The sequence below is a fragment of the Miniopterus natalensis genome, chromosome X (assembly GCF_054644295.1).
Source record: "Miniopterus natalensis isolate mMinNat1 chromosome X, mMinNat1.hap1, whole genome shotgun sequence".
NCBI lineage: Eukaryota > Metazoa > Chordata > Mammalia > Chiroptera > Miniopteridae > Miniopterus > Miniopterus natalensis.
Genome location: NC_142103.1, coordinates 106,986,096 through 107,008,920, shown reverse-complemented (window position 1 = coordinate 107,008,920; position 22,825 = coordinate 106,986,096).

The following is a 22,825-nucleotide window of genomic DNA, read 5'->3' as shown; positions in this document are numbered from 1 at the left end:
GAGATGCTGGCTGGGGAAAGCTGTGGTTTCCAGAAACAGGTAAGCAAAGGGCTTTATGGGCACCAGCTGGGTGGGAGTCTGTAAACCAGGTGAGACTCCTCACACAGCCTGTGGATAGTGTTGCCCGAGACACAAGGCTTTGCTGCCTTACCTCTGAGGGAAGACACATTCTGGGGCCTGCAGTAGTGTCTCCAGGAAGCTGCCCGCCTATGTGCCTGCCTGGCTAACGCCAGTGCCCTGACCCTCCTCCCGCTATGTGCTCTGGGGGTGCTGCTGGGTGGGTCTGCGAATCCTGCACACAAGGAACGTCCACAGCCCAATGTGGGGGGATGGGGCCTGGCTCACCATGCACCACAACCAAGGCAGAGCCTGGAATTCTCTTAAAATATAGAACTGTCCAAAGAAAATATTGGAAGGCAGAGTTTAAGAAACACCCTCAAAGCATGTCCAATGACCAAAAAAAAGAAGACCTAAGAAACAAGGTAACCATTTTGGAAGATTGGTCCAGCATTTCCAACATCCACATAACATCTACGCTCAAGAGACACACCTGAGAACATGGAGGGAAGAAATTATCAAAGAGACTATGGAGTAAGATGACCAAAAACTGCCCAGCGCTTAAAGGAGACCTTGATGTCTTACTTTAACTCAAAGGCTTAGCACCAAGGTGAATTAAAAGGTCTCTTACCTAGGACTTAAAACTCAAAACAAAACCCTCCTTTTCAGCTTCAGCCATTCACAGTGGATGGGATACAAAACAAAAAAAGGAACCACTGAACTGACAAAAACAATCCAACTCATAGGTATAGGTCTCACAAGTGTGGTTACCTGAAGAAGGGGGTGGGAGAGGGAGAATTGGGTAAAGGGCTCAAAATATAGGATAACACCCCAGGCAGTTGGCTCAGGGGTCAAGTGTCAACCCATGAACCAGGAGGTCTGCAGTTCGATGCCCGGTCAGGACACATGCCTGAGTTTTCGACTCGATCCCCAGGAGGGGGTGTGCAGGAGGCAGCCCATCAATAACTTTCTCTCATCACTGATTTTTCTCTCTCGCCCTCCTTCCCTCCCTCCCTCTCTGTGAAATCAATAAAAACACATTAAAATATATATATACAGTCAAAGGTGGTTAAGCATACAACTGAATATACAGATACCAAGTTATGATGAAAAGTACCTGGCAATTACGTGATGTTAGGAACCAAAGTTACCTCCGAAACTTTAATCTCTTAAAAAGCTCCAATAAATGAATTGCAGGTAACCTACAGAGAAGGAAACGTCCAAGCGACTTGTGACTTATCAAGGACCCTGGCTGCCGCAGTGATACGGAGCTTTCAGGTTTCTAGTGGGAAAAGTATTTTAAACTCTGAATTCTGTCCCTGTCAAATCGTTAGTCCAATGTGAGGGCAGATTAAAGGCAACCTGAGAACAACTTACGCCCTTTCCTATAAAATTAACCGAAGACGGTCTCCGACATAAGACATGTGTCGGGACAGAGAGGGCGAGACCTGTGACTTGGGACTCCCTGGAGCCGACCCAGGGAAGCTACTGCAGGGGCTGTCGGGAGGATTTCCACACCCCTGGCTCGGGGACACATCCCTGGGATGGGGACAGGGAGGAGGGCTGCAAGCAGCAAGTCTTCAACGGGGACGCTTCAAACACTAGAAAGACTTAAGGATATGAAGAAAAGCAGGTGATGGAAGAAGAAAAGGAAGACAATTAGAAAACATGTCTGTAACCACAGAGGACTCAGAAAAGTGGGGCATGGGCTGCAGTCATAGCCCAGGCACCTCCCTGAAGAGGTGGGAGGTCTCACGATGCTACTGTACTGGAGGACAAAATATAGATACACCTATCGAGGTGCACATTCTTTAAAGGGATTGATGACAACAATGACCCCTAGGAAATAAACCAAAATAATGATATTTCTACTGTGGGGTGAGAGTGGGGAGAGGCGGGTCTCAGAATCTCCACCCTCTGCTGCAGGGGCAGGAGCTGGCAGGTCCTCAGGGGCACTGCAGAGGGGAGTGCAGGGCTGGCAGCGGCTTCCTTTCATTTTCTGCTCTTTCCTCACTGTCCCATTTTGTTTCATGTGCATATTTTATTTTGACAAAGAGACGACATGAGAACGATAACCTGGGTGGATTAAAGGTGACGGAGGACTGAGTGGAAGCTACCCTGCCACTCTCCCGGGACCAAACTGGAATGACAACTAAACTACAGAAAAACCATCCTGAATAACCAACTGCAACTGAAGACGAGCTGGACGGCACCCCCATGACCAAGGAAGAAAAGGGGAGATCGCATAGAGACGTGTAGGAAGTGCGGAAGCACGAGAGGGCTGGCTGGGCTCCCACAGACAGCAGCTGAAGGTCCAGAGGGAGATCTCAGCTGTGGGGGGTTCCCACTGAGGACTCTGGGGCCTCAACCCCTGGTGGGGCTCCCCAGCCCAGAGCACCAGACCTGAGACGGATGCCCACATAACATCTGGCCCTGAAAAGCAGCCGCATTTCTGGCAGGGAGAGATGGCTGGAAATACAGGCCCCCTCTTCAAGAGCCAACCCACAAAGTTTGGTGTGCAGCCACTCACCTTGGGCTCCAGCAGAGGGAGGGCAGAGTGGACCGTAGCTGTGTGGGAAGAATCTAGGCCGAAGGCACCCCTCTGGATTCCGGTGCAGAGCCATTCCCCCAGACTACAGAGGCAGACACTGACCTGTCCAGCAGGTTTTGCCTGAGGAGGAAGGAATTGCCCCCACCCTGCTAGAAAACCTCTTGCCCTACCCCCCTGGAGTTTCTACAGCCTGAGGCTCATTAAGAGAATCAGATTAATCACCCTGCAGGCAGAGGCAGACCTCAGAGTGCTTTGAGTCTTTGCCTGATCTGCTTCTGGACAGGGGCTTGCAAAAGCAGACTTTGGTGTGCATCTCAGACCTGTTCGAACACACTCAGCTCCAACAGAGGGGACCTCAAGCTGTGGGCTGCTGATAGCTTTAAACAGGTTACTCAACGCCACTCACAAACAGTGTCTGGCATTGGCTTGCATTAGAGACCCTCCACAAGGACAGCTTGTCCTAGCAGGCCAACCTAATGATTAGAAACAAACGCCAATAGGCAGCTATTACGGTAACCATCAGCTGCTAACGGACCCTGACATGGAACCCTAACACAAAACCTAAAGCAAACTTTCATCCTAACACTAAACCTAACATTAGCCTAAACACTATCCCTAAACCTAGACTTACCCCTAGACATAAACCTAACCCTAACCTTAGCCCAAACCCTAACTCTAACCCTAACGCTGGACCTAAACCTAGCCACAACCCTATCCCTAACCCTTACCCTAGTCATAGCCCTAACCCTAGCACTAACCCTAATGATAACCACAAACCTAACCCTAACACTAGCCCTAACCATAATCTAAGCCCTAACTCTAACCCTCCCCCTAAATGTAACCCTAACCCTAACCAAAGCCCTAGCCTTAAACTTAACCCAGCCCCAACCTTAATCCTAATCCTAACCCTAGCCCTATCCCTATCCTTAACCCTAACCCCAACCCTAGCACTAACCCTAACGATAACCAGAGACCTAACTCGAACACTAGCATTAACCCTAATACTAGCCTTAACCCCAACACTAACCCTAAACTTAGCACTAACCCTAACCTTAACTCTAGCCATAATCCTATTCCTAACCCTAACCCTAATCCTATTTCTAAACATAACCCTATCACTAACAAAGTTCTAGATTTAAACCTAACCCTAGATCAAACTCTAACCTACCACTAATCCTAACCCTAACCCTAACCCTAATCCTAGCCTTAAAACTAACCAGAGGCTTAACCTTAGCCCTAAAGCTATCCCTCTCACTAACCCTAGAACTAAACCTAATTCTAACCCTAACCCTAGCTTTAACACTAAACCTTACCATAGCCCTAAGCCTAACTGTAACACTACCACTAATCCTAACCTTAGCCATAGTCTATCCATTGCCCTAGTTCTACCCCTAATACTAACCCTAGCCCTTACAATAACCCTAAGCCTAACCATAGCCTTAAACCTAACCTTAGCACTAGCCCTAAATCTAGCCCTCTCACTAGCCCTAGCACTAAACCTAATTCTAGCCTAAGTCTAAGCCTAGCCCTAGCCCTAGCACTAGCCCTAACCCTAACCCCAACCCTAACAGCCCCAACCCTAACAGCCCCAACCCTAACAGCCCCAGTCCCAGCCCTAGCCCCTAGCCCCTAGCCCCTAGGCCCTAGGCCCTAGGCCCTAGGCCCCAGCCCTAGCCTTAGCCCTAACCCTAACTCTAACCCTAACCCTGACCCTGACCCTGACCCTAGCTCTAGCCCTAGCCCTAACCCTAATCCAAAACCCTGACACTGACCCTTACCCTAACCCTAAACCCTGACCCTGACCCTACCCCTAACCCTGACACTAACCCTAACCCTAACTCTAACCCTAAAACCCTAACCCTAACCCCAACCCCAACCCTAACCCCTAACCCTAACCCTAAAACCCTAACCCTAACCCGAACCCTAACCCTAACAACCCTAACCCTAACCCTAAAACCCTAAAACCCTAACCCTGACCCCGACCCCGACCCCGACCCTGACCCTGACCCGACCCTGACCCTGACCCTAACCCCTAACCCCTAGCCCTAACCCTAGCCCTAGCCCTAGCCCTAACCCTAACCCTAACCCTAACCCTAACCCTAACCCTAACCCTAACCCTAACCCTCACCCTCCCCCTCCCCCACGAGCCCACTTGGGACCGCAGACCTGACAGCTTCACCAGCCCCGAAGCCCAGGCCTAGATCTTCAGCCTGGGAGAGTGCCATGGAAGATGATGAAATGAGGACTTAGGCAAACAATGAAATTGCCCGATAGAAAACAAAACCCCTCAGAAATGACTTTGGAAGAGAAAGGAACTCATCATGGGGAAGCTGCAACTCAAAGACATCTCAGTTGACCTAGAGATGGGAGAAAGCATTCTAATAAGCAGACAGAAGCACTTTCACCGCGGGAAGAACACCACGGCATTAGAGGTCCCGAGGCAACTTCCAAACATGGCATGGGCCAGAGAGCCCACAGGGCTTCTCAGCAGAACCCCCCAGGGAACTCAGGAAATCTCCCCTTTTTATCAGGATAAAGCTCTGTAACTGTGTTGAATGGCCGAATGTCCACACCTGCTTCCCCAGGACACCAGCCTGGCTCTGAGAGGTGGCTCAGCCCAGGCTTCCCCCTGAAAGCTCAAGGAGCATCCTGGCCCCCGAGATGGCATCGCTGCAAGCCTGGCTGTCAGCCCACTGTGCCTGGAAAACCAACACAGCATTACACAGGCAGGTGCCTCCTGCCTGACTCCCCCCCCCCCCCCCACAACCCTGCCCCACAGCACACAGCCCCCAGTTCCCATTCCACCGACGTCCAGCCTCGAGACCTCACGTCCTGTGTTCATCTTTGGCCACCTGATTCACTCCAGGAGTTAGGAAGGAAGCCCACACTACCTCCTAGGAAAGCCTCACTTGGCTGGATGGCAGGGGCTTGCTCAGGTCCACAGCAGTCGCAGGGCTGGGAAAGGTAGACAGGGCAGGGGTGGAAATTCTTCACCACAATCCTCGGTTCCTCCTGTCTGCAGCCTTCTGGACTGTTGTCCTGGCCCCACGGCCAGTCCACAGCAGCCAGGATACCCACGGCCCTCCCAAGCCCCTTTAAGACTACAATCTCGATATGAATCCAGGATCGTTATGCTGCTCGGAAACTCTGACAGCCTTTATCTGGGGAAAGAAAATGCCAGAAAGAGGCTGCAGGAAAATCCCAGGACAATCTCAGGGAAGAGGCCTGAGCACCATCCAGATGTCCTGTCTGCCCTCATGTTTCTGGATCTTCATTTGTCTGATGGAAAACCACCCTCTTCTTTTTGGGAGATGCTGGCTGGGGAAAGCTGTGGTTTCCAGAAACAGGTAAGCAAAGGGCTTTATGGGCACCAGCTGGGTGGGAGTCTGTAAACCAGGTGAGACTCCTCACACAGCCTGTGGATAGTGTTGCCCGAGACACAAGGCTTTGCTGCCTTACCTCTGAGGGAAGACACATTCTGGGGCCTGCAGTAGTGTCTCCAGGAAGCTGCCCGCCTATGTGCCTGCCTGGCTAACGCCAGTGCCCTGACCCTCCTCCCGCTATGTGCTCTGGGGGTGCTGCTGGGTGGGTCTGCGAATCCTGCACACAAGGAACGTCCACAGCCCAATGTGGGGGGATGGGGCCTGGCTCACCATGCACCACAACCAAGGCAGAGCCTGGAATTCTCTTAAAATATAGAACTGTCCAAAGAAAATATTGGAAGGCAGAGTTTAAGAAACACCCTCAAAGCATGTCCAATGACCAAAAAAAAGAAGACCTAAGAAACAAGGTAACCATTTTGGAAGATTGGTCCAGCATTTCCAACATCCACATAACATCTACGCTCAAGAGACACACCTGAGAACATGGAGGGAAGAAATTATCAAAGAGACTATGGAGTAAGATGACCAAAAACTGCCCAGCGCTTAAAGGAGACCTTGATGTCTTACTTTAACTCAAAGGCTTAGCACCAAGGTGAATTAAAAGGTCTCTTACCTAGGACTTAAAACTCAAAACAAAACCCTCCTTTTCAGCTTCAGCCATTCACAGTGGATGGGATACAAAACAAAAAAAGGAACCACTGAACTGACAAAAACAATCCAACTCATAGGTATAGGTCTCACAAGTGTGGTTACCTGAAGAAGGGGGTGGGAGAGGGAGAATTGGGTAAAGGGCTCAAAATATAGGATAACACCCCAGGCGGTTGGCTCAGGGGTCAAGTGTCAACCCATGAACCAGGAGGTCTGCAGTTCGATGCCCGGTCAGGACACATGCCTGAGTTTTCGACTCGATCCCCAGGAGGGGGTGTGCAGGAGGCAGCCCATCAATAACTTTCTCTCATCACTGATTTTTCTCTCTCGCCCTCCTTCCCTCCCTCCCTCTCTGTGAAATCAATAAAAACACATTAAAATATATATATACAGTCAAAGGTGGTTAAGCATACAACTGAATATACAGATACCAAGTTATGATGAAAAGTACCTGGCAATTACGTGATGTTAGGAACCAAAGTTACCTCCGAAACTTTAATCTCTTAAAAAGCTCCAATAAATGAATTGCAGGTAACCTACAGAGAAGGAAACGTCCAAGCGACTTGTGACTTATCAAGGACCCTGGCTGCCGCAGTGATACGGAGCTTTCAGGTTTCTAGTGGGAAAAGTATTTTAAACTCTGAATTCTGTCCCTGTCAAATCGTTAGTCCAATGTGAGGGCAGATTAAAGGCAACCTGAGAACAACTTACGCCCTTTCCTATAAAATTAACCGAAGACGGTCTCCGACATAAGACATGTGTCGGGACAGAGAGGGCGAGACCTGTGACTTGGGACTCCCTGGAGCCGACCCAGGGAAGCTACTGCAGGGGCTGTCGGGAGGATTTCCACACCCCTGGCTCGGGGACACATCCCTGGGATGGGGACAGGGAGGAGGGCTGCAAGCAGCAAGTCTTCAACGGGGACGCTTCAAACACTAGAAAGACTTAAGGATATGAAGAAAAGCAGGTGATGGAAGAAGAAAAGGAAGACAATTAGAAAACATGTCTGTAACCACAGAGGACTCAGAAAAGTGGGGCATGGGCTGCAGTCATAGCCCAGGCACCTCCCTGAAGAGGTGGGAGGTCTCACGATGCTACTGTACTGGAGGACAAAATATAGATACACCTATCGAGGTGCACATTCTTTAAAGGGATTGATGACAACAATGACCCCTAGGAAATAAACCAAAATAATGATATTTCTACTGTGGGGTGAGAGTGGGGAGAGGCGGGTCTCAGAATCTCCACCCTCTGCTGCAGGGGCAGGAGCTGGCAGGTCCTCAGGGGCACTGCAGAGGGGAGTGCAGGGCTGGCAGCGGCTTCCTTTCATTTTCTGCTCTTTCCTCACTGTCCCATTTTGTTTCATGTGCATATTTTATTTTGACAAAGAGACGACATGAGAACGATAACCTGGGTGGATTAAAGGTGACGGAGGACTGAGTGGAAGCTACCCTGCCACTCTCCCGGGACCAAACTGGAATGACAACTAAACTACAGAAAAACCATCCTGAATAACCAACTGCAACTGAAGACGAGCTGGACGGCACCCCCATGACCAAGGAAGAAAAGGGGAGATCGCATAGAGACGTGTAGGAAGTGTGGAAGCACGAGAGGGCTGGCTGGGCTCCCACAGACAGCAGCTGAAGGTCCAGAGGGAGATCTCAGCTGTGGGGGGTTCCCACTGAGGACTCTGGGGCCTCAACCCCTGGTGGGGCTCCCCAGCCCAGAGCACCAGACCTGAGACGGATGCCCACATAACATCTGGCCCTGAAAAGCAGCCGCATTTCTGGCAGGGAGAGATGGCTGGAAATACAGGCCCCCTCTTCAAGAGCCAACCCACAAAGTTTGGTGTGCAGCCACTCACCTTGGGCTCCAGCAGAGGGAGGGCAGAGTGGACCGTAGCTGTGTGGGAAGAATCTAGGCCGAAGGCACCCCTCTGGATTCCGGTGCAGAGCCATTCCCCCAGACTACAGAGGCAGACACTGACCTGTCCAGCAGGTTTTGCCTGAGGAGGAAGGAATTGCCCCCACCCTGCTAGAAAACCTCTTGCCCTACCCCCCTGGAGTTTCTACAGCCTGAGGCTCATTAAGAGAATCAGATTAATCACCCTGCAGGCAGAGGCAGACCTCAGAGTGCTTTGAGTCTTTGCCTGATCTGCTTCTGGACAGGGGCTTGCAAAAGCAGACTTTGGTGTGCATCTCAGACCTGTTCGAACACACTCAGCTCCAACAGAGGGGACCTCAAGCTGTGGGCTGCTGATAGCTTTAAACAGGTTACTCAACGCCACTCACAAACAGTGTCTGGCATTGGCTTGCATTAGAGACCCTCCACAAGGACAGCTTGTCCTAGCAGGCCAACCTAATGATTAGAAACAAACGCCAATAGGCAGCTATTACGGTAACCATCAGCTGCTAACGGACCCTGACATGGAACCCTAACACAAAACCTAAAGCAAACTTTCATCCTAACACTAAACCTAACATTAGCCTAAACACTATCCCTAAACCTAGACTTACCCCTAGACATAAACCTAACCCTAACCTTAGCCCAAACCCTAACTCTAACCCTAACGCTGGACCTAAACCTAGCCACAACCCTATCCCTAACCCTTACCCTAGTCATAGCCCTAACCCTAGCACTAACCCTAATGATAACCACAAACCTAACCCTAACACTAGCCCTAACCATAATCTAAGCCCTAACTCTAACCCTCCCCCTAAATGTAACCCTAACCCTAACCAAAGCCCTAGCCTTAAACTTAACCCAGCCCCAACCTTAATCCTAATCCTAACCCTAGCCCTATCCCTATCCTTAACCCTAACCCCAACCCTAGCACTAACCCTAACGATAACCAGAGACCTAACTCGAACACTAGCATTAACCCTAATACTAGCCTTAACCCCAACACTAACCCTAAACTTAGCACTAACCCTAACCTTAACTCTAGCCATAATCCTATTCCTAACCCTAACCCTAATCCTATTTCTAAACATAACCCTATCACTAACAAAGTTCTAGATTTAAACCTAACCCTAGATCAAACTCTAACCTACCACTAATCCTAACCCTAACCCTAACCCTAATCCTAGCCTTAAAACTAACCAGAGGCTTAACCTTAGCCCTAAAGCTATCCCTCTCACTAACCCTAGAACTAAACCTAATTCTAACCCTAACCCTAGCTTTAACACTAAACCTTACCATAGCCCTAAGCCTAACTGTAACACTACCACTAATCCTAACCTTAGCCATAGTCTATCCATTGCCCTAGTTCTACCCCTAATACTAACCCTAGCCCTTACAATAACCCTAAGCCTAACCATAGCCTTAAACCTAACCTTAGCACTAGCCCTAAATCTAGCCCTCTCACTAGCCCTAGCACTAAACCTAATTCTAGCCTAAGTCTAAGCCTAGCCCTAGCCCTAGCACTAGCCCTAACCCTAACCCCAACCCTAACAGCCCCAACCCTAACAGCCCCAACCCTAACAGCCCCAGTCCCAGCCCTAGCCCCTAGCCCCTAGCCCCTAGGCCCTAGGCCCTAGGCCCTAGGCCCCAGCCCTAGCCTTAGCCCTAACCCTAACTCTAACCCTAACCCTGACCCTGACCCTGACCCTAGCTCTAGCCCTAGCCCTAACCCTAATCCAAAACCCTGACACTGACCCTTACCCTAACCCTAAACCCTGACCCTGACCCTACCCCTAACCCTGACACTAACCCTAACCCTAACTCTAACCCTAAAACCCTAACCCTAACCCCAACCCCAACCCTAACCCCTAACCCTAACCCTAAAACCCTAACCCTAACCTGAACCCTAACCCTAACAACCCTAACCCTAACCCTAAAACCCTAAAACCCTAACCCTGACCCCGACCCCGACCCCGACCCTGACCCTGACCCGACCCTGACCCTGACCCTAACCCCTAACCCCTAGCCCTAACCCTAGCCCTAGCCCTAGCCCTAGCCCTAACCCTAACCCTAACCCTAACCCTAACCCTAACCCTAACCCTAACCCTAACCCTAACCCTCACCCTCACCCTCACCCTCCCCCACGAGCCCACTTGGGACCGCAGACCTGACAGCTTCACCAGCCCCGAAGCCCAGGCCTAGATCTTCAGCCTGGGAGAGTGCCATGGAAGATGATGAAATGAGGACTTAGGCAAACAATGAAATTGCCCGATAGAAAACAAAACCCCTCAGAAATGACTTTGGAAGAGAAAGGAACTCATCATGGGGAAGCTGCAACTCAAAGACATCTCAGTTGACCTAGAGATGGGAGAAAGCATTCTAATAAGCAGACAGAAGCACTTTCACCGCGGGAAGAACACCACGGCATTAGAGGTCCCGAGGCAACTTCCAAACATGGCATGGGCCAGAGAGCCCACAGGGCTTCTCAGCAGAACCCCCCAGGGAACTCAGGAAATCTCCCCTTTTTATCAGGATAAAGCTCTGTAACTGTGTTGAATGGCCGAATGTCCACACCTGCTTCCCCAGGACACCAGCCTGGCTCTGAGAGGTGGCTCAGCCCAGGCTTCCCCCTGAAAGCTCAAGGAGCATCCTGGCCCCCGAGATGGCATCGCTGCAAGCCTGGCTGTCAGCCCACTGTGCCTGGAAAACCAACACAGCATTACACAGGCAGGTGCCTCCTGCCTGACTCCCCCCCCCCCCCACAACCCTGCCCCACAGCACACAGCCCCCAGTTCCCATTCCACCGACGTCCAGCCTCGAGACCTCACGTCCTGTGTTCATCTTTGGCCACCTGATTCACTCCAGGAGTTAGGAAGGAAGCCCACACTACCTCCTAGGAAAGCCTCACTTGGCTGGATGGCAGGGGCTTGCTCAGGTCCACAGCAGTCGCAGGGCTGGGAAAGGTAGACAGGGCAGGGGTGGAAATTCTTCGCCACAATCCTCGGTTCCTCCTGTCTGCAGCCTTCTGGACTGTTGTCCTGGCCCCACGGCCAGTCCACAGCAGCCAGGATACCCACGGCCCTCCCAAGCCCCTTTAAGACTACAATCTCGATATGAATCCAGGATCGTTATGCTGCTCGGAAACTCTGACAGCCTTTATCTGGGGAAAGAAAATGCCAGAAAGAGGCTGCAGGAAAATCCCAGGACAATCTCAGGGAAGAGGCCTGAGCACCATCCAGATGTCCTGTCTGCCCTCATGTTTCTGGATCTTCATTTGTCTGATGGAAAACCACCCTCTTCTTTTTGGGAGATGCTGGCTGGGGAAAGCTGTGGTTTCCAGAAACAGGTAAGCAAAGGGCTTTATGGGCACCAGCTGGGTGGGAGTCTGTAAACCAGGTGAGACTCCTCACACAGCCTGTGGATAGTGTTGCCCGAGACACAAGGCTTTGCTGCCTTACCTCTGAGGGAAGACACATTCTGGAGCCTGCAGTAGTGTCTCCAGGAAGCTGCCCGCCTGTGTGCCTGCCTGGCTAACGCCAGTGCCCTGACCCTCCTCCCGGTATGTGCTCTGGGGGTGCTGCTGGGTGGGTCTGCGAATCCTGCACACAAGGAACGTCCACAGCCCAATGTGGGGGGATGGGGCCTGGCTCACATGCAGCACAACCAAGGCAGAGCCTGGAATTCTCTTAAAATATAGAACTGTCCAAAGAAAATATTGGAAGGCAGAGTTTAAGAAACACCCTCAAAGCATGTCCAATGACCAAAAAAAAGAAGACCTAAGAAACAAGGTAACCATTTTGGAAGATTGGTCCAGCATTTCCAACATCCACATAACATCTACGCTCAAGAGACACACCTGAGAACATGGAGGGAAGAAATTATCAAAGAGACTATGGAGTAAGATGACCAAAAACTGCCCAGCGCTTAAAGGAGACCTTGATGTCTTACTTTAACTCAAAGGCTTAGCACCAAGGTGAATTAAAAGGTCTCTTACCTAGGACTTAAAACTCAAAACAAAACCCTCCTTTTCAGCTTCAGCCATTCACAGTGGATGGGATACAAAACAAAAAAAGGAACCACTGAACTGACAAAAACAATCCAACTCATAGGTATAGGTCTCACAAGTGTGGTTACCTGAAGAAGGGGGTGGGAGAGGGAGAATTGGGTAAAGGGCTCAAAATATAGGATAACACCCCAGGCGGTTGGCTCAGGGGTCAAGTGTCAACCCATGAACCAGGAGGTCTGCAGTTCGATGCCCGGTCAGGACACATGCCTGAGTTTTCGACTCGATCCCCAGGAGGGGGTGTGCAGGAGGCAGCCCATCAATAACTTTCTCTCATCACTGATTTTTCTCTCTCGCCCTCCTTCCCTCCCTCCCTCCCTGTGAAATCAATAAAAACACATTAAAATATATATATACAGTCAAAGGTGGTTAAGCATACAACTGAATATACAGATACCAAGTTATGATGAAAAGTACCTGGCAATTACGTGATGTTAGGAACCAAAGTTACCTCCGAAACTTTAATCTCTTAAAAAGCTCCAATAAATGAATTGCAGGTAACCTACAGAGAAGGAAACGTCCAAGCGACTTGTGACTTATCAAGGACCCTGGCTGCCGCAGTGATACGGAGCTTTCAGGTTTCTAGTGGGAAAAGTATTTTAAACTCTGAATTCTGTCCCTGTCAAATCGTTAGTCCAATGTGAGGGCAGATTAAAGGCAACCTGAGAACAACTTACGCCCTTTCCTATAAAATTAACCGAAGACGGTCTCCGACATAAGACATGTGTCGGGACAGAGAGGGCGAGACCTGTGACTTGGGACTCCCTGGAGCCGACCCAGGGAAGCTACTGCAGGGGCTGTCGGGAGGATTTCCACACCCCTGGCTCGGGGACACATCCCTGGGATGGGGACAGGGAGGAGGGCTGCAAGCAGCAAGTCTTCAACGGGGACGCTTCAAACACTAGAAAGACTTAAGGATATGAAGAAAAGCAGGTGATGGAAGAAGAAAAGGAAGACAATTAGAAAACTTGTCTGTAACCACAGAGGACTCAGAAAAGTGGGGCATGGGCTGCAGTCATAGCCCAGGCACCTCCCTGAAGAGGTGGGAGGTCTCACGATGCTACTGTACTGGAGGACAAAATATAGATACACCTATCGAGGTGCACATTCTTTAAAGGGATTGATGACAACAATGACCCCTAGGAAATAAACCAAAATAATGATATTTCTACTGTGGGGTGAGAGTGGGGAGAGGCGGGTCTCAGAATCTCCACCCTCTGCTGCAGGGGCAGGAGCTGGCAGGTCCTCAGGGGCACTGCAGAGGGGAGTGCAGGGCTGGCAGCGGCTTCCTTTCATTTTCTGCTCTTTCCTCACTGTCCCATTTTGTTTCATGTGCATATTTTATTTTGACAAAGAGACGACATGAGAACGATAACCTGGGTGGATTAAAGGTGACGGAGGACTGAGTGGAAGCTACCCTGCCACTCTCCCGGGACCAAACTGGAATGACAACTAAACTACAGAAAAACCATCCTGAATAACCAACTGCAACTGAAGACGAGCTGGACGGCACCCCCATGACCAAGGAAGAAAAGGGGAGATCGCATAGAGACGTGTAGGAAGTGCGGAAGCACGAGAGGGCTGCATAGGCTCCCACAGGCAGCAGCTGAAGGTCCAGAGGGAGATCTCAGCTGTGGGGGGTTCCCACTGAGGACTCTGGGGCCTCAACCCCTGGTGGGGCTCCCCAGCCCAGAGCACCAGACCTGAGACGGATGCCCACATAACATCTGGCCCTGAAAAGCAGCCGCATTTCTGGCAGGGAGAGATGGCTGGAAATACAGGCCCCCTCTTCAAGAGCCAACCCACAAAGTTTGGTGTGCAGCCACTCACCTTGGGCTCCAGCAGAGGGAGGGCAGAGTGGACCGTAGCTGTGTGGGAAGAATCTAGGCCGAAGGCACCCCTCTGGATTCCGGTGCAGAGCCATTCCCCCAGACTACAGAGGCAGACACTGACCTGTCCAGCAGGTTTTGCCTGAGGAGGAAGGAATTGCCCCCACCCTGCTAGAAAACCTCTTGCCCTACCCCCCTGGAGTTTCTACAGCCTGAGGCTCATTAAGAGAATCAGATTAATCACCCTGCAGGCAGAGGCAGACCTCAGAGTGCTTTGAGTCTTTGCCTGATCTGCTTCTGGACAGGGGCTTGCAAAAGCAGACTTTGGTGTGCATCTCAGACCTGTTCGAACACACTCAGCTCCAACAGAGGGGACCTCAAGCTGTGGGCTGCTGATAGCTTTAAACAGGTTACTCAACGCCACTCACAAACAGTGTCTGGCATTGGCTTGCATTAGAGACCCTCCACAAGGACAGCTTGTCCTAGCAGGCCAACCTAATGATTAGAAACAAACGCCAATAGGCAGCTATTACGGTAACCATCAGCTGCTAACGGACCCTGACATGGAACCCTAACACAAAACCTAAAGCAAACTTTCATCCTAACACTAAACCTAACATTAGCCTAAACACTATCCCTAAACCTAGACTTACCCCTAGACATAAACCTAACCCTAACCTTAGCCCAAACCCTAACTCTAACCCTAACGCTGGACCTAAACCTAGCCACAACCCTATCCCTAACCCTTACCCTAGTCATAGCCCTAACCCTAGCACTAACCCTAATGATAACCACAAACCTAACCCTAACACTAGCCCTAACCATAATCTAAGCCCTAACTCTAACCCTCCCCCTAAATGTAACCCTAACCCTAACCAAAGCCCTAGCCTTAAACTTAACCCAGCCCCAACCTTAATCCTAATCCTAACCCTAGCCCTATCCCTATCCTTAACCCTAACCCCAACCCTAGCACTAACCCTAACGATAACCAGAGACCTAACTCGAACACTAGCATTAACCCTAATACTAGCCTTAACCCCAACACTAACCCTAAACTTAGCACTAACCCTAACCTTAACTCTAGCCATAATCCTATTCCTAACCCTAACCCTAATCCTATTTCTAAACATAACCCTATCACTAACAAAGTTCTAGATTTAAACCTAACCCTAGATCAAACTCTAACCTACCACTAATCCTAACCCTAACCCTAACCCTAATCCTAGCCTTAAAACTAACCAGAGGCTTAACCTTAGCCCTAAAGCTATCCCTCTCACTAACCCTAGAACTAAACCTAATTCTAACCCTAACCCTAGCTTTAACACTAAACCTTACCATAGCCCTAAGCCTAACTGTAACACTACCACTAATCCTAACCTTAGCCATAGTCTATCCATTGCCCTAGTTCTACCCCTAATACTAACCCTAGCCCTTACAATAACCCTAAGCCTAACCATAGCCTTAAACCTAACCTTAGCACTAGCCCTAAATCTAGCCCTCTCACTAGCCCTAGCACTAAACCTAATTCTAGCCTAAGTCTAAGCCTAGCCCTAGCCCTAGCACTAGCCCTAACCCTAACCCCAACCCTAACAGCCCCAACCCTAACAGCCCCAACCCTAACAGCCCCAGTCCCAGCCCTAGCCCCTAGCCCCTAGCCCCTAGGCCCTAGGCCCTAGGCCCTAGGCCCCAGCCCTAGCCTTAGCCCTAACCCTAACTCTAACCCTAACCCTGACCCTGACCCTGACCCTAGCTCTAGCCCTAGCCCTAACCCTAATCCAAAACCCTGACACTGACCCTTACCCTAACCCTAAACCCTGACCCTGACCCTACCCCTAACCCTGACACTAACCCTAACCCTAACTCTAACCCTAAAACCCTAACCCTAACCCCAACCCCAACCCTAACCCCTAACCCTAACCCTAAAACCCTAACCCTAACCCGAACCCTAACCCTAACAACCCTAACCCTAACCCTAAAACCCTAAAACCCTAACCCTGACCCCGACCCCGACCCCGACCCTGACCCTGACCCGACCCTGACCCTGACCCTAACCCCTAACCCCTAGCCCTAACCCTAGCCCTAGCCCTAGCCCTAGCCCTAACCCTAACCCTAACCCTAACCCTAACCCTAACCCTAACCCTAACCCTAACCCTCACCCTCCCCCTCCCCCACGAGCCCACTTGGGACCGCAGACCTGACAGCTTCACCAGCCCCGAAGCCCAGGCCTAGATCTTCAGCCTGGGAGAGTGCCATGGAAGATGATGAAATGAGGACTTAGGCAAACAATGAAATTGCCCGATAGAAAACAAAACCCCTCAGAAATGACTTTGGAAGAGAAAGGAACTCATCATGGGGAAGCTGCAACTCAAAGACATCTCAGTTGACCTAGAGATGGGAGAAAGCATTCTAATAAGCAGACAGAAGCACTTTCACCGCGGGAAGAACACCACGGCATTAGAGGTCCCGAGGCAACTTCCAAACATGGCATGGGCCAGAGAGCCCACAGGGCTTCTCAGCAGAACCCCCCAGGGAACTCAGGAAATCTCCCCTTTTTATCAGGATAAAGCTCTGTAACTGTGTTGAATGGCCGAATGTCCACACCTGCTTCCCCAGGACACCAGCCTGGCTCTGAGAGGTGGCTCAGCCCAGGCTTCCCCCTGAAAGCTCAAGGAGCATCCTGGCCCCCGAGATGGCATCGCTGCAAGCCTGGCTGTCAGCCCACTGTGCCTGGAAAACCAACACAGCATTACACAGGCAGGTGCCTCCTGCCTGACTCCCCCCCCCCCCCCACAACCCTGCCCCACAGCACACAGCCCCCAGTTCCCATTCCACCGACGTCCAGCCTCGAGACCTCACGTCCTGTGTTCATCTTTGGCCACCTGATTCACTCCAGGAGTTAGGAAGGAAGCCCACACTACCTCCTAGGAAAGCCTCACTTGGCTGGATGGCAGGGGCTTGCTCAGGTCCACAGCAGTCGCAGGGCTGGGAAAGGTAGACAGGGCAGGGGTGGAAATTCTTCACCACAATCCTCGGTTCCTCCTGTCTGCAGCCTTCTGGACTGTTGTCCTGGCCCCACGGCCAGTCCACAGCAGCCAGGATACCCACGGCCCTCCCAAGCCCCTTTAAGACTACAATCTCGATATGAATCCAGGATCGTTATGCTGCTCGGAAACTCTGACAGCCTTTATCTGGGGAAAGAAAATGCCAGAAAGAGGCTGCAGGAAAATCCCAGGACAATCTCAGGGAAGAGGCCTGAGCACCATCCAGATGTCCTGTCTGCCCTCATGTTTCTGGATCTTCATTTGTCTGATGGAAAACCACCCTCTTCTTTTTGGGAGATGCTGGCTGGGGAAAGCTGTGGTTTCCAGAAACAGGTAAGCAAAGGGCTTTATGGGCACCAGCTGGGTGGGAGTCTGTAAACCAGGTGAGACTCCTCACACAGCCTGTGGATAGTGTTGCCCGAGACACAAGGCTTTGCTGCCTTACCTCTGAGGGAAGACACATTCTGGGGCCTGCAGTAGTGTCTCCAGGAAGCTGCCCGCCTATGTGCCTGCCTGGCTAACGCCAGTGCCCTGACCCTCCTCCCGCTATGTGCTCTGGGGGTGCTGCTGGGTGGGTCTGCGAATCCTGCACACAAGGAACGTCCACAGCCCAATGTGGGGGGATGGGGCCTGGCTCACCATGCACCACAACCAAGGCAGAGCCTGGAATTCTCTTAAAATATAGAACTGTCCAAAGAAAATATTGGAAGGCAGAGTTTAAGAAACACCCTCAAAGCATGTCCAATGACCAAAAAAAAGAAGACCTAAGAAACAAGGTAACCATTTTGGAAGATTGGTCCAGCATTTCCAACATCCACATCACATCTACGCTCAAGAGACACACCTGAGAACATGGAGGGAAGAAATTATCAAAGAGACTATGGAGTAAGATGACCAAAAACTGCCCAGCGCTTAAAGGAGACCTTGATGTCTTACTTTAACTCAAAGGCTTAGCACCAAGGTGAATTAAAAGGTCTCTTACCTAGGACTTAAAACTCAAAACAAAACCCTCCTTTTCAGCTTCAGCCATTCACAGTGGATGGGATACAAAACAAAAAAAGGAACCACTGAACTGACAAAAACAATCCAACTCATAGGTATAGGTCTCACAAGTGTGGTTACCTGAAGAAGGGGGTGGGAGAGGGAGAATTGGGTAAAGGGCTCAAAATATAGGATAACACCCCAGGCGGTTGGCTCAGGGGTCAAGTGTCAACCCATGAACCAGGAGGTCTGCAGTTCGATGCCCGGTCAGGACACATGCCTGAGTTTTCGACTCGATCCCCAGGAGGGGGTGTGCAGGAGGCAGCCCATCAATAACTTTCTCTCATCACTGATTTTTCTCTCTCGCCCTCCTTCCCTCCCTCCCTCTCTGTGAAATCAATAAAAACACATTAAAATATATATATACAGTCAAAGGTGGTTAAGCATACAACTGAATATACAGATACCAAGTTATGATGAAAAGTACCTGGCAATTACGTGATGTTAGGAACCAAAGTTACCTCCGAAACTTTAATCTCTTAAAAAGCTCCAATAAATGAATTGCAGGTAACCTACAGAGAAGGAAACGTCCAAGCGACTTGTGACTTATCAAGGACCCTGGCTGCCGCAGTGATACGGAGCTTTCAGGTTTCTAGTGGGAAAAGTATTTTAAACTCTGAATTCTGTCCCTGTCAAATCGTTAGTCCAATGTGAGGGCAGATTAAAGGCAACCTGAGAACAACTTACGCCCTTTCCTATAAAATTAACCGAAGACGGTCTCCGACATAAGACATGTGTCGGGACAGAGAGGGCGAGACCTGTGACTTGGGACTCCCTGGAGCCGACCCAGGGAAGCTACTGCAGGGGCTGTCGGGAGGATTTCCACACCCCTGGCTCGGGGACACATCCCTGGGATGGGGACAGGGAGGAGGGCTGCAAGCAGCAAGTCTTCAACGGGGACGCTTCAAACACTAGAAAGACTTAAGGATATGAAGAAAAGCAGGTGATGGAAGAAGAAAAGGAAGACAATTAGAAAACTTGTCTGTAACCACAGAGGACTCAGAAAAGTGGGGCATGGGCTGCAGTCATAGCCCAGGCACCTCCCTGAAGAGGTGGGAGGTCTCACGATGCTACTGTACTGGAGGACAAAATATAGATACACCTATCGAGGTGCACATTCTTTAAAGGGATTGATGACAACAATGACCCCTAGGAAATAAACCAAAATAATGATATTTCTACTGTGGGGTGAGAGTGGGGAGAGGCGGGTCTCAGAATCTCCACCCTCTGCTGCAGGGGCAGGAGCTGGCAGGTCCTCAGGGGCACTGCAGAGGGGAGTGCAGGGCTGGCAGCGGCTTCCTTTCATTTTCTGCTCTTTCCTCACTGTCCCATTTTGTTTCATGTGCATATTTTATTTTGACAAAGAGACGACATGAGAACGATAACCTGGGTGGATTAAAGGTGACGGAGGACTGAGTGGAAGCTACCCTGCCACTCTCCCGGGACCAAACTGGAATGACAACTAAACTACAGAAAAACCATCCTGAATAACCAACTGCAACTGAAGACGAGCTGGACGGCACCCCCATGACCAAGGAAGAAAAGGGGAGATCGCATAGAGACGTGTAGGAAGTGCGGAAGCACGAGAGGGCTGCATAGGCTCCCACAGGCAGCAGCTGAAGGTCCAGAGGGAGATCTCAGCTGTGGGGGGTTCCCACTGAGGACTCTGGGGCCTCAACCCCTGGTGGGGCTCCCCAGCCCAGAGCACCAGACCTGAGACGGATGCCCACATAACATCTGGCCCTGAAAAGCAGCCGCATTTCTGGCAGGGAGAGATGGCTGGAAATACAGGCCCCCTCTTCAAGAGCCAACCCACAAAGTTTGGTGTGCAGCCACTCACCTTGGGCTCCAGCAGAGGGAGGGCAGAGTGGACCGTAGCTGTGTGGGAAGAATCTAGGCCGAAGGCACCCCTCTGGATTCCGGTGCAGAGCCATTCCCCCAGACTACAGAGGCAGACACTGACCTGTCCAGCAGGTTTTGCCTGAGGAGGAAGGAATTGCCCCCACCCTGCTAGAAAACCTCTTGCCCTACCCCCCTGGAGTTTCTACAGCCTGAGGCTCATTAAGAGAATCAGATTAATCAGCCTGCAGGCAGAGGCAGACCTCAGAGTGCTTTGAGTCTTTGCCTGATCTGCTTCTGGACAGGGGCTTGCAAAAGCAGACTTTGGTGTGCATCTCAGACCTGTTCGAACACACTCAGCTCCAACAGAGGGGACCTCAAGCTGTGGGCTGCTGATAGCTTTAAACAGGTTACTCAACGCCACTCACAAACAGTGTCTGGCATTGGCTTGCATTAGAGACCCTCCACAAGGACAGCTTGTCCTAGCAGGCCAACCTAATGATTAGAAACAAACGCCAATAGGCAGCTATTACGGTAACCATCAGCTGCTAACGGACCCTGACATGGAACCCTAACACAAAACCTAAAGCAAACTTTCATCCTAACACTAAACCTAACATTAGCCTAAACACTATCCCTAAACCTAGACTTACCCCTAGACATAAACCTAACCCTAACCTTAGCCCAAACCCTAACTCTAACCCTAACGCTGGACCTAAACCTAGCCACAACCCTATCCCTAACCCTTACCCTAGTCATAGCCCTAACCCTAGCACTAACCCTAATGATAACCACAAACCTAACCCTAACACTAGCCCTAACCATAATCTAAGCCCTAACTCTAACCCTCCCCCTAAATGTAACCCTAACCCTAACCAAAGCCCTAGCCTTAAACTTAACCCAGCCCCAACCTTAATCCTAATCCTAACCCTAGCCCTATCCCTATCCTTAACCCTAACCCCAACCCTAGCACTAACCCTAACGATAACCAGAGACCTAACTCGAACACTAGCATTAACCCTAATACTAGCCTTAACCCCAACACTAACCCTAAACTTAGCACTAACCCTAACCTTAACTCTAGCCATAATCCTATTCCTAACCCTAACCCTAATCCTATTTCTAAACATAACCCTATCACTAACAAAGTTCTAGATTTAAACCTAACCCTAGATCAAACTCTAACCTACCACTAATCCTAACCCTAACCCTAACCCTAATCCTAGCCTTAAAACTAACCAGAGGCTTAACCTTAACCCTAAAGCTATCCCTCTCACTAACCCTAGAACTAAACCTAATTCTAACCCTAACCCTAGCTTTAACACTAAACCTTACCATAGCCCTAAGCCTAACTGTAACACTACCACTAATCCTAACCTTAGCCATAGTCTATCCATTGCCCTAGTTCTACCCCTAATACTAACCCTAGCCCTTACAATAACCCTAAGCCTAACCATAGCCTTAAACCTAACCTTAGCACTAGCCCTAAATCTAGCCCTCTCACTAGCCCTAGCACTAAACCTAATTCTAGCCTAAGTCTAAGCCTAGCCCTAGCCCTAGCACTAGCCCTAACCCTAACCCCAACCCTAACAGCCCCAACCCTAACAGCCCCAACCCTAACAGCCCCAGTCCCAGCCCTAGCCCCTAGCCCCTAGCCCCTAGGCCCTAGGCCCTAGGCCCTAGGCCCCAGCCCTAGCCTTAGCCCTAACCCTAACTCTAACCATAACCCTGACCCTGACCCTGACCCTAGCTCTAGCCCTAGCCCTAACCCTAACCCTAATCCAAAACCCTGACACTGACCCTTACCCTAACCCTAAACCCTGACCCTGACCCTACCCCTAACCCTGACACTAACCCTAACCCTAACTCTAACCCTAAAACCCTAACCCTAACCCCAACCCCAACCCTAGCCCCTAACCCTAACCCTAAAACCCTAACCCTAACCCGAACCCTAACCCTAACAACCCTAACCCTAACCCTAAAACCCTAAAACCCTAACCCTGACCCCGACCCCGACCCCGACCCTGACCCTGACCCGACCCTGACCCTGACCCTAACCCCTAACCCCTAGCCCTAACCCTAGCCCTAGCCCTAGCCCTAGCCCTAACCCTAGCCCTAACCCTAACCCTAACCCTAACCCTAACCCTAACCCTAACCCTAACCCTCACCCTCCCCCACGAGCCCACTTGGGACCGCAGACCTGACAGCTTCACCAGCCCCGAAGCCCAGGCCTAGATCTTCAGCCTGGGAGAGTGCCATGGAAGATGATGAAATGAGGACTTAGGCAAACAATGAAATTGCCCGATAGAAAACAAAACCCCTCAGAAATGACTTTGGAAGAGAAAGGAACTCATCATGGGGAAGCTGCAACTCAAAGACATCTCAGTTGACCTAGAGATGGGAGAAAGCATTCTAATAAGCAGACAGAAGCACTTTCACCGCGGGAAGAACACCACGGCATTAGAGGTCCC